The sequence below is a fragment of the Neolamprologus multifasciatus genome, chromosome 16 (genome assembly GCF_963576455.1).
Source record: "Neolamprologus multifasciatus chromosome 16, fNeoMul1.2, whole genome shotgun sequence".
In the NCBI taxonomy this organism is placed as follows: domain Eukaryota; kingdom Metazoa; phylum Chordata; class Actinopteri; order Cichliformes; family Cichlidae; genus Neolamprologus; species Neolamprologus multifasciatus.
This window is the reverse complement of record NC_140454.1, coordinates 22,619,754-22,633,807: the sequence shown is the minus strand read 5'-3', so window position 1 is coordinate 22,633,807 and position 14,054 is coordinate 22,619,754. Positions and strand designations below refer to the sequence as shown.

At 39.9% G+C, this 14,054-nt stretch overlaps 2 long non-coding RNA genes across 3 annotated transcripts; one reads left to right on the top strand and one right to left on the bottom strand.

Annotated features, from left to right (window-relative positions):
- Nucleotides 1-318: 318 nt before the first annotated feature.
- On the bottom strand, nucleotides 319-1,875 carry LOC146500843 (uncharacterized). Of its 2 annotated transcripts, XR_014869984.1 has the most exons (3): nucleotides 1,441-1,875; nucleotides 587-795; nucleotides 319-423 (listed from the first exon to the last, which is right to left on the bottom strand). It is a non-coding gene; the product is annotated as an uncharacterized LOC146500843 (long non-coding RNA). The 2 variants fall into 2 exon arrangements; XR_014869983.1 differs by lacking the exon at nucleotides 1,441-1,875 and having other exon boundaries at nucleotides 587-870.
- On the top strand, nucleotides 863-1,180 carry LOC146500844 (uncharacterized). Its single transcript, XR_014869985.1, has 2 exons — nucleotides 863-932; nucleotides 979-1,180. It is a non-coding gene; the product is annotated as an uncharacterized LOC146500844 (long non-coding RNA).
- Nucleotides 1,876-14,054: the final 12,179 nt, after the last annotated feature.

The following is a 14,054-nucleotide window of genomic DNA, read 5'->3' as shown; positions in this document are numbered from 1 at the left end:
GCTTTTCGGTCTGGTTACTACCGTTTATGTCAGAACCGGTGCCATCATGGCACCGGATACCGGTACCCATCCCTACGTGTATCCTTTAAAACAAAATAAACATGGGGTCCTCGGGCTGTACAACTACAACCCGAGGATTAAACAAGCCAAAGACCAAAGACTCCATCTCCAGATTAACTGGACATGAAAGTCTTGTTATTAAGAAAGACAAAGTAATATAGCAAAAAAACTGTAAAACTTACCACCATATATGCATTTGCAGAGCGCTGTATCTTTAAATGCCATTTTTTGCTTTGTCTGGTCCTTGGTTTTTTTCCCTGCCCAGTTGAGTACCGAGGCCAGCTCGTTTGTAATGGCATAAGCCATTACACGGCGGACTCGCACCTCCAGTGTGGTCCCTCCAATCAAGGCAAAGCGTCTCACCTATAGACACATTTTAAGAGATGGAATTAGCGTGTCTCATGTCTTAAATGTGTATGCAAGTGCTTGTGTGTTTAATCAACAGGCCGTTGTTATGTATTTAAATCACATCTGACAGCTATTACACTTTATAGTTACAAAGTGTACATAACCTTTATATACTTACCATTGCCTTATTTGCCTCTTATGATTGAAGAGCTGCCTCTGCATTGTTTAGCTCCTCAATGTTGTGCAAGGGCAAATCCAGAGGCAGTACCCCAGCATCTACCGATTCATTGCAGCAGGGATGGCGGATGGCTCTGACCTCCTCACGGAGTTCGTTAACAGCTGTCGTCAGGTCTGACAGCATAGCTAATATCTTTTGTGAGGTCGCATCTGTTTAAAAAAACAATTCCAGAAAGATTAATGGCTTAAGCAGTGAGAGGCAAAAAACTAATAAATAAATAAAACGCAGTTTACGTGTGGACAAAAGGTGCAAACGCAAGGTAGGTGAGCGTGCAACGTAAAGTTAGGTGAGCGTGCAACGTAAAGTTTGGTGAGCGTGCAACGGAAAGTTAGGTGAGCGTGCAACGTAAAGTTTGAATTGAGTGCGAATCGAAGCGGGTGCTCTCCAATCATTAAAAGTAACAAAGTCATTGAACACATTTATACTGTTACCTTTACGTTTATCAATCATATATCACAGATTTACAATTTTTTGTAGTACTATGCTAAAAAGCAACTACAGAGCGAAAGTCTGGGTCAAGCGCCGAGGCGACGGCAAGAACAAAGGAACCCTCGAACCGTTAAAGCTAGCTTTGTAAGGGAATATAACGGAAAAGTATGAAACGAAAATGTTTTCTTTGTTGACTTTGTTCGCAGTGCAATTTATTTGTTGCCGGATTGTAAGATGAAAGTAGACACAATTTTGGGCTCCCACATTTTGTCCGAAACTTTACATTAATAAGTTTGTTTGTTTTTTACTGTTATTCAAATGCAACCGTGGAAATAACGAATAGAACAAAAGTCATTCATTTCTACCTTATATTAATCGTGGTGCAGGCCAGTGCAGTGCATGAACTGATGCCTTCTCCGGTCAATTCCGCTGAGAGTAAATCTAATGTCCCGCTCTACTGTACAAGACAATGGTTACCTGAAGGGATGTACCACTGTGAGAGGGGGGGCTATGGAATAGTCCAAGTGGTAGCAGCTTTAATTTCCGCTCAACCATAAATCAATGGTTTTTCAACGTGATTGTTGTCACCTTGTCAACTATAAATAGATCAACAATCAACGATGACAGAACAACAGTGAATCAATGTTATTTCAATGTCAGTGTCAGGTTTCATCAGTATTTCAATGTTGTTTCAACATTGGTTTTGTGTTGACATTTCAACCCTGACGATTCTGATGGTTCAGATGGAAAATCAACATCTGTTCAATGTCTCCTTGCTATCTGGGTATACATCAAAATTATTTTCTGATTCTTTTGTTCTAAATTTACTTTAAGCCCGTGTCATATCAAATGCTGTAGACAGTTGAAAGCCTTCATGAAGCATGACCTGAACTCTGTAGGATTTTATGAATTTGTCTTATTCATGAATTGCAAAAAGTTCAGAATAGCTCCCATCTTAATATTTCAGGAAGCTATTGAGAAGATATGCATGATTCAGGAGTTCTGGCTTCGAAGTGAAAAATGATGATAAGATATTCTTGTTTTTTTCTTCTTTTTCTGCAAATACAATAATTCAGTAATTACCCTGCAGCATTATTTCTTCTCAAAATATTATTTGTTATGTAATTAATGTTATCTAACTAAAAATAGACTAATATCATTATTTGTTGCAACCATACAATTAAATTACATATTTTGTAAAACAACCATATATACTTTCCTTTAATAAAATTTGCAGCTTTCACCCCAAGTACAATCAACATAAATACTTAACAGCTTATTTCCTATCCATAAATTCTTATATGACTTAGTTTTCAGTAATTTTAAGCAAATATTGTGTTGTATTGTATCTCCAGATTCACCTACCCTAACAGTGTGTTCACAAGATGTACCAAGATGGCACTGGAGTGACGGCAGCCTTTCCAAGTAGCTCTGCAACACCGCACTTTTTCTTAATTTCTAACTTTTTTTAGACTAGGCTTTCAAACTTTATTTCACCTTCCTCTAGTTACTGTACTTATACCTCTTAGATATAGCGATACAAGATGGATAATGCACTTTTTAAAACTTCTGGAACCAGCTCCCTCATCTATTCAAGAGCAGAGCTGTTGGCTCTAAGAACAAAGGGACAGACCGGCATGCGACACAACATCCCGGCTGAGATAAAGAGGAGCTACAGAGGCTGCAAGGCTGGAGCGAGGAAAGCGGATCACCGGAGGCGATTCAAACCATCAATCCTGACAGTGATAATGGGCAACGTGAACTCGCTACCAAATAAAATGGACGAACTGTGTGCTCTGAACAACCACCGACTATACCGTGAGTGCAGTTTGTTTATCTTCACGGAGACGTGGCTAACCGAGCTAACGCCACAGGCTAACATAGACCTATGTGGTTTCACATCCGTGAGAGCCGATAGGGACACGCAGGCCAGCGGAAAAAGCAGAGGTGGGGGACTCATTGTCTACGTTAACAACAGATACTGCAACCCCGCACACGTCTCCGTTAAAGTTTCGGTATGCCGTCCGGACCTGGAGCTGCTAGCTGTTAGCTTGCGGCCATATTATCTACCTCGGGAGTTCAGTCATGTGATCTGTGTGTGTGTTTACATCCCTCCGAGGGCCGGCGCAACAGCTGCCTGTGAGAAAATACACACAGTCACAGCAAGACTTCAGACACAAAACCCAGAGGCTTTCATTATTATATCTGGAGACTTTAATCATGCCACACTGGATTCTACTCTGGCTGCTCACTGTGGGACAGTTTGTGAACTGTCCGACAGTGTGTCGGACAGTTTGTGAACTGTCCGACACACTGTCTTACAGACTACCTCAACTTTTTGTGGACACGGTCGCCCCTGCTAAGACGGTACGGTGTTACCCTAATAACAAACCGTGGGTAACACAGGAAGTCAAAGCTGTCCTCAACATGAAGAAGAAGGCTTTCAGGAGCAAAGTGAAGGAGGAGATGAAAGCGGCACAGCGGGAGGTGAAACGCTGCCTGAGGGAAGCAAAGGACACCTACAGGAGGAAGGTGGAGCAGAAGTTGGAGAGGAACAACATGAGGGAGGTCTGGAATGGTGTGAAAACCATCACAGGCCACAACACCAAGAACAGCACAGTGGGGGGGACTGTGGAGAAGGCAAACGAACTCAACAACTTCTTCAACAGGTTTGACCAGCCCACAACCCCCCCACCCTCACCTTTACTACAGAGCCCTCTCCCCACTCTCCTACCTCCCTCACTTCCCCCCCTTCCTGACACTATGATGACACCCCCCTCCTCCAATCCCGCTCTCAGCAGCAGGACATCTCCCCCCCCCCCCCTCCTCCCAATCATCTCCCAGTGTCACAGTGGATCAGGTCAGGAGACAACTGAGGAAGCTTCGCCCCAGAAAGGCAGCAGGTCCAGACAAGGTGTGTCCTAGGATGCTAAAGGCGTGTGCTGCTGAACTTGGGGAGCCGCTACAACGAGTCTTCAATCTCAGTCTGCGACTGGGGAGAGTGCCACCCTCTGGAAGACATCCTGCATCGTCCCGGTCCCCAAAAGGAACCGGCCCAATGAGCTGAATGACTTCCGACCGGTGGCACTGACGTCACATCTTATGAAGACTCTAGAGCGGCTCTTCCTCAACCTCCTCCGACCACAGGTACAACATGCCCAGGACCCACTACAGTTCGCCTGCAAGGCGGGTGTCGGAGTGGAGGATGCCATCCTGTACCTCCTGCATAGAGCCCACTCACACCTCGATGGGGGAAAAGGCACGGTCAGGATCCTGTTTCTTGACTTTTCCAGTGCCTGTAATACCATCCGGCCCTGTCTGCTCCAGGAAAAACTGAACAGGATGGAGGTGGACCCCTGCCTGGTCGCTTGGATCTCCGACTACCTCACCGACAGGCCACAGTACGTCAGGCTGAAGGACATCACGTCTGACACTGTGGTCAGCAGCACAGGAGCACCACAGGGAACTGTGCTGTCCCCTCTTCTCTCCACCCTGTACACCTCTGACTTCTGCTACAACTCTGAATTATGCCACATTCAGAAGTTTGCAGATGACACAGCCATCATGGGGTGTATCTGGGATGATCAGGAAGAGGAGTACAGAAGTCTGGTGAGGAACTTTGTCGCATGGAGTCACACAAACCACCTGCAACTCAACACCTCAAAGACTAAGGAACTGGTTGTGGACTTTGGGAGGTCCAGAGCAGGTCCACTGCCGGTTCAGATAGAGGGGGAGGAGGTGGAGGTGGTCAACAAGTACAAGTACCTCAGGCTGTGGGTGGACAACAAACTGGACTGGTCATGCAACACAGAGCACCTGTACAAAAAAGCCCAAAGCCGACTGTACTTCCTCAGGAGGCTGAGGTCTTTTAACATCTACAGGAAGCTCCTGAGGATGTTTTACCAGTCGGTGGTTGCTAGAGTACTTTTCTATGCTGTGGTGTGCTGGGGGAGCAGCACACGAACAACATTAAGCTACTCACCCAGAGAAGAACGGCTGCTGCTGCCATCATCATCCGTCATCATTTCTGCTACACTGGCAGGGCTAGGGGCCAGGACTCTCCTCTTCGGGTTCTTGGGGGATGTTCTCCGGGTCCGATAACAGGCACCACACCCGCAGTAGATGTGTGAGGTCTCGCAGCAAGCTATCAAATACGGTGCATTTCTCAGCTTTTAAAACAATGCTATGAGTCGCCAGGTGTTTGATCACATTCGAGGTGTTACCTCCTTGGCACAGTATCACCTTAAAGCACTTGTTGCAGGCTGCTGAGTTTGCATCTTTTGCTGTGAAGTACAGCAAGACTTTTGACCGCTTTGCCTTGGGCATTTTTAATCTGTAGCTCCGCTCTAAAAGAACGTACATATCTGGGCCCGCCTACTATCCTTGGAAAGGTAAAATGATTGGCTAGAATCCAAAGTGTATGACATTTCAAGAAAAAAAAGCACCGAAATAAAGCACCGAAATAAAGCACAGAAATAAAGCACTGAAATATGCGCTGCTTTTCGGTCTGGTTACTACTCTTTATGTCAGAACCCGGTACCCATCCCTAGAAAGGGGGGGGGGGGGTAGGAGCATCTCACCAGTCATAAACATAGCTGATTTTACAAAGAAAGATAAAGTTATATTAAAAAAGAAATTATGGTAATGTTACACACAACACAAGCTGAAAGTGGCACAACTATTGCCTACAAATCAGCAGAACATCTCTGAGAAGAAAAACACAGTACTTCAGTTTGCAGTAAGTAAATGAGTAATAAAACAAATAGATATGTCTTATTCCTTCAGCAGTGTTGCTTAAATAACCCAACAAAAAAAAAAATCCAAAAAGTACATTAGGAGCCAACTCAACCACAGAATCTTTTGTGGTAAACATAATTATCCTTTAAAAACAGTTAAGCTGCAATCTACTAAGTAATGTTTTTCTGTCTTTTTTGAGCTCACAATTGTTGTTTTCAAGTATGTAGTTCAGTAAGACAACTGAGAAAGTTTTGACATGAGAAATCTTTCTGGAGCAATTGAATAACTTGTTATTGGTGTCAATCGGTGTCACAGCACCTTTTTTCCCTCAACAAAATACACAAAAAGGAGCAGACTTTATGTGTTAAGTAGCAAAAATGATAGATGAGAAAGGATAGCCATCAAGAAAATACATTTTTAAAGAGCAACGAGGCTCTCAGTAAAATATTTAATGTATCCTGTAATGTTTTCACAACTTTTTGGGTCAAAAGGAACTGATTGCTGTGTGTAGAATTCAAATATGAGATGCCTTTATTCAACAGGACTGTCAACATAATTGTATAATTGTTAGAGATGACAGTTCTCATTTTCGTGTAGATGACTAAGAACACGTTCTTAGTGTTGAATTTATTACTCAGTGGTGACCCAGCACTGGCTATTTCACTGTGTAGAGTTTGCAAAATGTAGCAGTGTGTTGAAAAGACTGACCAAATTCACATTTCATAAATTCCCTTGATATGGAGTGCAGACAGCTTGACTTGTAATTTTTTTGTCAGGGGAAACTCAAGGTTCAAAAATAAATAGGAATTTCTCATATCTTAGATCAAGCAGCATTTGATAAACAGGAATGTTATAAACCACATTTACAGTTTTTCTAGATTGCTTTAGCTATTTCAAAAAAAAAAATCCCAACACGAAATATTATTTTCTTTGAACTGCGCATAAATTTAGCACAACATTATGAATAACCTGCAAATACTATAACTCACACAATTTTACTCATGCATCAAAATAAAGTTACTGCGAGTTAGTGAACAATTCATGTCTACCAAACTGACAAAGTTTGTTTGAGATTGACATAATATTTTGTCAGAATGATGGAGAAGGATTCTAGAAGTCTATTCCTAACAGTCTTGCCCTGCCTCCTCTCCCAGACTAGTGTTTTTCCTGGGGACAATTCAATAATATTTCATAGTATTTAGTTGCTAATTCCATCTTCATTTACACTTCCCAAAGCAAATGAACACTTATGCATAAAGACTTCAACCTACCATTATGACACCTTTCCTAGGGATAAAAGAAGCTGACAACCACAGAGTATGTTTCAAAACATCAATATTTTTAGTCCATATGAGAAGAACACTTGATCACAATTAAGCTGCCTGCCCATGCAGACACTCACTCACTCGCTTGGAGCCAGATATCTTTTGGAGGTACAAGCACTTGTTAATTAAAGTCTACTGGACTCCAGCCATGTCGTTTTCATTTATTTTTAAGTTCTTTACCTAATTTTAGTAGAGTATTAACTCATTTGCACTATAAGCCAAGTTAGATAATAATTAGACTTGATGGCACAAACTATTCTTTGACTGTGAAAAAAGACAAAGACATGTTTTCTCCCCTAGACAGATTCATTTAATTACTCCTGGTGTCTGTGGGGAATTATGGAGTAATGGCTTTGCTTTATAGCCTGACATATTTAATCAGCAGTTCAGTGGATGGATCAACATAGTATGCATACTTTTTCAGATATGGAAGCCATTCAACACTTCTAATGAAGCTCTTGATCACTGTCAATTTAATGACACTCCCAAAGTGGACTGTACACTTGCCCACACTGTCAATATATTAAGACCCTTTTTAAAGAAATTATTTAAACACAGAGTGCACAGTTGATTCATGTGCACTCTCTAGAAACAAAAAGTTGTGAATGTGACATTGGGAAGATAAATTGATTCAAACTCCCAGAGGGCATAGATAAAAGAGCCCCTAACTATACCTTTTGCAGAATTCATGTAGTATACTTGATCTCCAAAGGCCAGAATTTCTCTTAATCTACTTGAATTCTGTTACTATATCACCTCACATTAAATGTAAATAAGGCAATCAACATCCATAATAATATTCAATTTTTGGTATTCAGTAAAAAGTATCACTGAAAATTTAGTTGCACAAACAAATGTGACATTTTTCCTGCTGCGTAACAGACAGCAGATTAGCTACCCAGTTGCTAACAGGCTGGTGGTTAGCTTACACAGGAGCTAGCGGTTGGTAGCAGGTTAGCTCTAACTTCAGGGATAGACAAGGAATTCATGGCGGCCACCATGGATTTCCTCAGTTCATCAATCCCAGACAAAAAGTAATTAATGACAGAAGCCTCAGAGCACCGGGTTTTGACAAAGGCTTGACCTTCAGAGAATCAAAGGCTTACAGCTTAATTTTCATTGAACATTTCATGACAAAGGAGCTGATATAAACAGACATTACTTCCTGAAATTCCTCAGAGGAAATTCTAGTATCCACTGGGTCCCTGGCTGTTCAGATTGTATGATAACATCTCAGAAGAAGGGACCTAAATGTAGGATCCCAGAGGTCAGAATAAAAATTCTAATTTTTAAACTAAAAACAAGCTGCCTCATACACATGAAAGCAGCCAATAGAAGCAAATTAATCCAGGAAGGGTAGGCAAAAGGAAAAAGAACAAAATGTCACTAGGACATGAGGAAACCAAGACTTAATCACCAGGATTACAAAAACTTTTGGAAGCAACAACAAAGCTACTGCAGAATACCTGCATATTGAACTGTTTTAAATATAGTGATCTGTCCATAAGGAGAGATCATTTGGAAGCGAACAATATTTTATTCCGATGTGGAAATTAATCAATATATATATATGGAGATGAGACTCCGATCACCCATTACGGCAGAGCAGAATCCAAGTGATGATACGATTTAGGACAGGACCCCCCAGAGTCTAAATGCTGGTGATTGTGAATATGAATATGGGGACTTTTATAGAACTCTGAGTGACTCGGTGAGGTGGAGATAGTCTTAAAGGGAGACTGAATGAAAAGCACTCAGCAGGCAGAGTGGAGGCTGATTGGCTTGAAGAAGGTGGGCAAGAAGATGATTGGACGAAAGTAATGATGTTCACATTGGGTTTGACAGCGTAGGAAAGTGGAAGAGATGTAAAGAGCAGACTAGCAGCCAAACACCCAGGGAAAATAGGCAGATAAATTATTGCAATGGTTCCTTACTGAATTTATGCGTAAGCTTAATTTGAAATGTAATTTGACAGATTCGGGGATATCATACGTGTTTGGGTTTTTTTTTCTAGTAGGGTAAAACAGGTTAAATAAAAATCAGATAGCTCAACAGATGGTTAAAGACAGAGTAAAAAAAAGAAAAAACACTGTCTTGGAAGCTTTGAATTGTCATGTAGTCACTTTAGCTAGCCATGTTGTCAGTTAACCTTTTGTAAGGAAAAATACACATCAAAGGGCATTTGTAGACAGCCTTTTCAAAAGGAAAGAAAAAAAATCACAACTTTGCATGTGATTAGATGAGTCAAAAATCAGATTAAAATACTAAAACACAGTTATATATGTGAAATGTATTCACCGAACCGATTTTTTTAAACCAATTGGGAAGCCTGGCAAAATGATTCTCTCTCACAAGTGTTGTAAGAATCCAGATACACTGCAATATAAATAAGAAGGACCCCAACTGACTTATTTAGCATGGGCAGGACTGATTGAGAGTACAGGTCCATTTAAAATGAATAGCTGGTAAAAGACTGGGTAAATAGGAAATTGCTAAAAGTATAAAACTACAGTATTTAGATCCTAATCTCTCAGTAAAAACAACAGTAAGTATTCACATATCTGTTTCAAAGCTTCAGCAAGTGAGACAGGAAGAACCATCTAGCCTCATTTACAGTTGCTGTGTCATGTGTCTAGCTTAAGGGAGTCTGACTAATTCTGTCTGAAAATTATTCTAAGAATACTAAAAGTCTTATTGCTCCCAAACAGGGCATAATAGGGATTTGAGAGTGAAAGCAGTGTCCAGCTGTCCAGGCATGGCTGCCAATATGATTTTAATGCAAATGGAGCCACATAAACCGCTATGAAAATGAACACTTATTTGGAATATAGCTGACAGAATACAGAAACATGGAAAAGCATCGCCAGGATGGAGATTGGTCTTTACTATTCTTGGCCAAAGGGGATATTTATATAGAGCCATTATGTTGCATTTTGGGGTTGGAGGGTAAAAAAAGCAAGGTTTCTGTATTGATTTAAAGCAGGGAGGTGGTAGAGAATGTTAAGGAACATTTCTTTTTCTATGATTTGCCCTATGCCTTTTCCCCTGCATCTCTCTTTAGCACTGAACAATCCAGTCCTTAATGTGCTGCCATTTGTGCTGGGCTATTACTGTTCACAGTGCTCTTATTGGACCATATAAAGCATGATCTCACAAATGGGAAAATTTAATTGAGCACATGTCAGTTTTTCATAAAAAATGCATGTGTAAAACTAATATGACTGTAAGGGTGATAGCCGAAGAGTCTTCAGTGAGGTGAATGAGTGAATAAGATAAGTTAAGGCTCTCAGCTTAGCATCAGTGTAGCAGCCTTGACGAGGGCCAAAAAAAAATCGCTGTAAAACAGAAATTTTAATTTATATCATTATATTATTTATATTGAGGCTGCCCATGCCAAGTGTTCAGATGTCATGTTTTCATTTACAAAATGAGCCATAAAGGAGTCCTATTCTGGGTAGCCTCCCCCACCCCCACCGCTCCTAATTCTCTTACGAGACTTCAAATACCCCCTTCCCACCTCACAACATCCTTGGAGACCAAAAAGGAAGGCAGCGTCAGCTGAATATTCATTGTGATCAAAGTGAAACCCGTGTATCCTTAGAATACTCGTTCTTTGACACACAGCTTCCAGATTATCTCTGTTCATCTGTACCCAATCCTACACTTTGTCCTGTCTTACCGAGTGCAACCTTTCACAAAAAAGTTATGGGTGTCAAATGCAATTAACCCAAAGTGCATCCAGCACATTTTTTTTAACTCTTTTCTACAAGAGCTACTCATTCAAGCTTTCACTGACTTATAGACCTCCTTGTCCTCATGTAGAAACCAGTTTAGGAAAAGAAACTACATTTTGTTACCACAACAGAAATTTCATGAGTTAGGATGTTCGGAAGAGTTTAAGAGAAAAAAGTAACAAATAATTACATTAGCATGTTTATTTACATTTTGTAAATGCAACTTGAAACATAAAAGAAAATGCAAACTGAAGCTGCCCTGCTTGCTTGCTGATGTGAAGTTTCTGAGGGTTCTTTCTCGGGATATTGAGAGAATCACACATTTGCTTTCTTGTCATTTCTTATACACAAATTTTGTCTATTTATCCATCCATTCCCTGCTTATCCAATTCAGGGTCATGTAGGGCTGGTGCCTATTCCAGCTGCCATGAGAGGAGAGGCAATTTACGTTGACAGATCACGTTTGTCGCAGGGCTAACACAGACAATCAGACACAGACAATCATTTGCACCCACATTCACTCCTATTGGAAATTTAGAAGCACCAATTAACTTACCTCTAATTCATTAACTCACTAACAGTATGTTTTTGCACTGTAGGAAGAAGCCGTACACACATGAGGAGAACATACAAACTCCACACAAAAAGCCCCTGGCCAGATGGTGGATTTGAACCCAAGACCTTCTTGCTGTAAGGCAACACTGGTAATGCTGGATTATTACTCAGTGAGGCTAACTGGCATTCTGTTATCTTGTATTGCCTTTAATATGCCCTCCAAGACTTCAATAATTCAGCCAAATTAAAAAAAATCTAAATGAAAAGCTCACTGATTCAGGTGTTTCTTTACCAGTGTTTTCCCAATGTTTATATGTTTATTGTATTTTGCATTTGTGAATAAAGGAAGAGAGATTTATAAAGCTTGTGATATTCAAACAATAGATGTTCCAGCTACAGTAAGTTCCAGCAGCTATTATTCCTGCAACCTAAATCTCCAAACATTAGTGCAAGAGGCAGCCTTACCGAACTGCAATATTGCCAAGGTTTTTGATGCTGTTATAAAGATTTAGTAAATAAATAGTAAATAAATAGAATTGTCTAAAGTCACCAAATCATTAAATACAAGCTTTAGCTCATACTTCATTGCTGCTTCCAGTAGATCGTGCATTTCCTCTTCTGCATAGTTGTCTGAAAATCCTTAGAGAAGTGAGCAGAAAGGTTCTGTTGATGCCACTTAAATATCTTCACAGTAGCAGAGCCAATGCATGAGATTTGACCTGACTACTTCAAGGGTGTGTATGTGTGGGGTTGTCTTGGTCGAGACATCCCTGGAAAGAGGGTATGTCCGGGTACTGGTGAGGAAAGTCTGCTTGCTGTAACTTATGTAAGGATACTTAAAGGTACATGAGAGTTTGCCCAACCACTTTACATCCATTATATAGACTTGGAGAGAATGTATTAACATGTACCTATGGGTGTGTTTTCGGTTACCTTACAGAATATGGTATATCCCGTTCTTATTGGCTATTTGTTCTCTGTAATTTAGACTCAATCCTAGGTGGGATTTGGACAGTGCAAGGGATGCTCTTTTGTCACGGATTGTGGTTATAACTTTAATGGACTAAATTTCTAGGCATAGCCAAGTGGCAGAAGGTTTCCAGTTTTGTGGACTCTCCATTTTGCATATGATCCTTTGGGCTTCAACAAGCACTGACCTCCAGTTTGCACTGGTGCATTTGCTGCCAAATGTGAATTAGCAAGCAAAACACACTTGAATTGTGTAACAGGGACCCTGACAATCAGTCAGTGCAGTGGTAAGCAACAGTCAATTTGTAATATACCAGTTTAACTATGCTGTGCATAAGCAAACTGGCACACAATCCCATACATTTCTTGGCTGTAATCTATTCATTACAGTAACAACAGATTTTTCCGATTATTATGTAACATTTAGTGGTGTTACATATAAATTAATTGCATGTGAAACTGTTTTTTGTTCTTTCTTTATTTTTTGTTTTATTATGTTTTTAGTAACTAAAATAAAACACATTCACCATGTTAGGATTTTAGGTTAAAGTTGGGATACTTTTCTGTTTCCAACCACCTTCTTGGGTTCTGAAATTAGAACAGCCAAAATGTAGTTTCTGTAAGCAGAACTTCTCTAAAAACTGATTTTAAAAGTTTTTGAAAAGTCAGAATCAAGTCACAATACTGCAACATGTTTGCTATGAAATTAGCCATGTCCACTTTTAAGTTATTGCTTTAGTCCCGTTAAGATAAGTGATTTCATATTTGTCAAAGCTGTTTAATCTCATTTATTAATATTATAAAATTAGACTTCTCCTCAGACATGTTTTGTTTTTGCTTGGGGGGACACTTTTATAGCTTTGGTTCGCTTTGTGTTGCTAGTGATAAACGTAGGGAAATGAAATTAGATTATATCAGATTTATGAATTAAAAACACTTTGTCATATAGCTCTGACTAATAAGGCTCAGGCAGAGTAGATACATTTGTCAGATTTTGTGTGGCTTCCTGGAAGAAACAGAACAAAAAACATCAAATTAAAAAAGTATGCAAGGTTTTTTCATACATTGCTTTTAGTTTTCCTAATATTAAATCGGATTATAACAGAGGAATACAGGAAGCTCCTTAAGGCACTAAAAGATCTGCAGCACATCCAGGCTTCAAAGGTAATATGTTGTCTTTAGTTTTACGGTGCCAAGAAATGTTTTATCACACTATATATATTTTTTGCTGGTCTTTTTAGAGTGCCATCATATCATATATCTCACCATTGAAAGTATGTGGTGCCTATAGTAGATGAAGGAAAACTTCATATTTCTCCAATAACCTGCAGTTTGTTAGAATTACTGGCTTATTCTTTTTTCATTCATATAACAGAGTTAATTAATATTTTATTAATTATGGTCAAGCAAGGAATATGCTAATCAAATTTTTCAACTGCCTTTTATAAAATGCCAACATGTAGGCGGATTTCATGACATGTACATATTAATATGATGATCTCACAACATAATGACCTAATAGTACTATACTGTTTATGTTTTCATTTGATATTAAAGAAGGCATTTGGGGTCTGTTATAGTTGTATAGACAGATCACAAAGTAAAAGAAAACTCTAATAATAGCGAAGAAACTAAAAGCACATGGTTCTAAATAGGAAA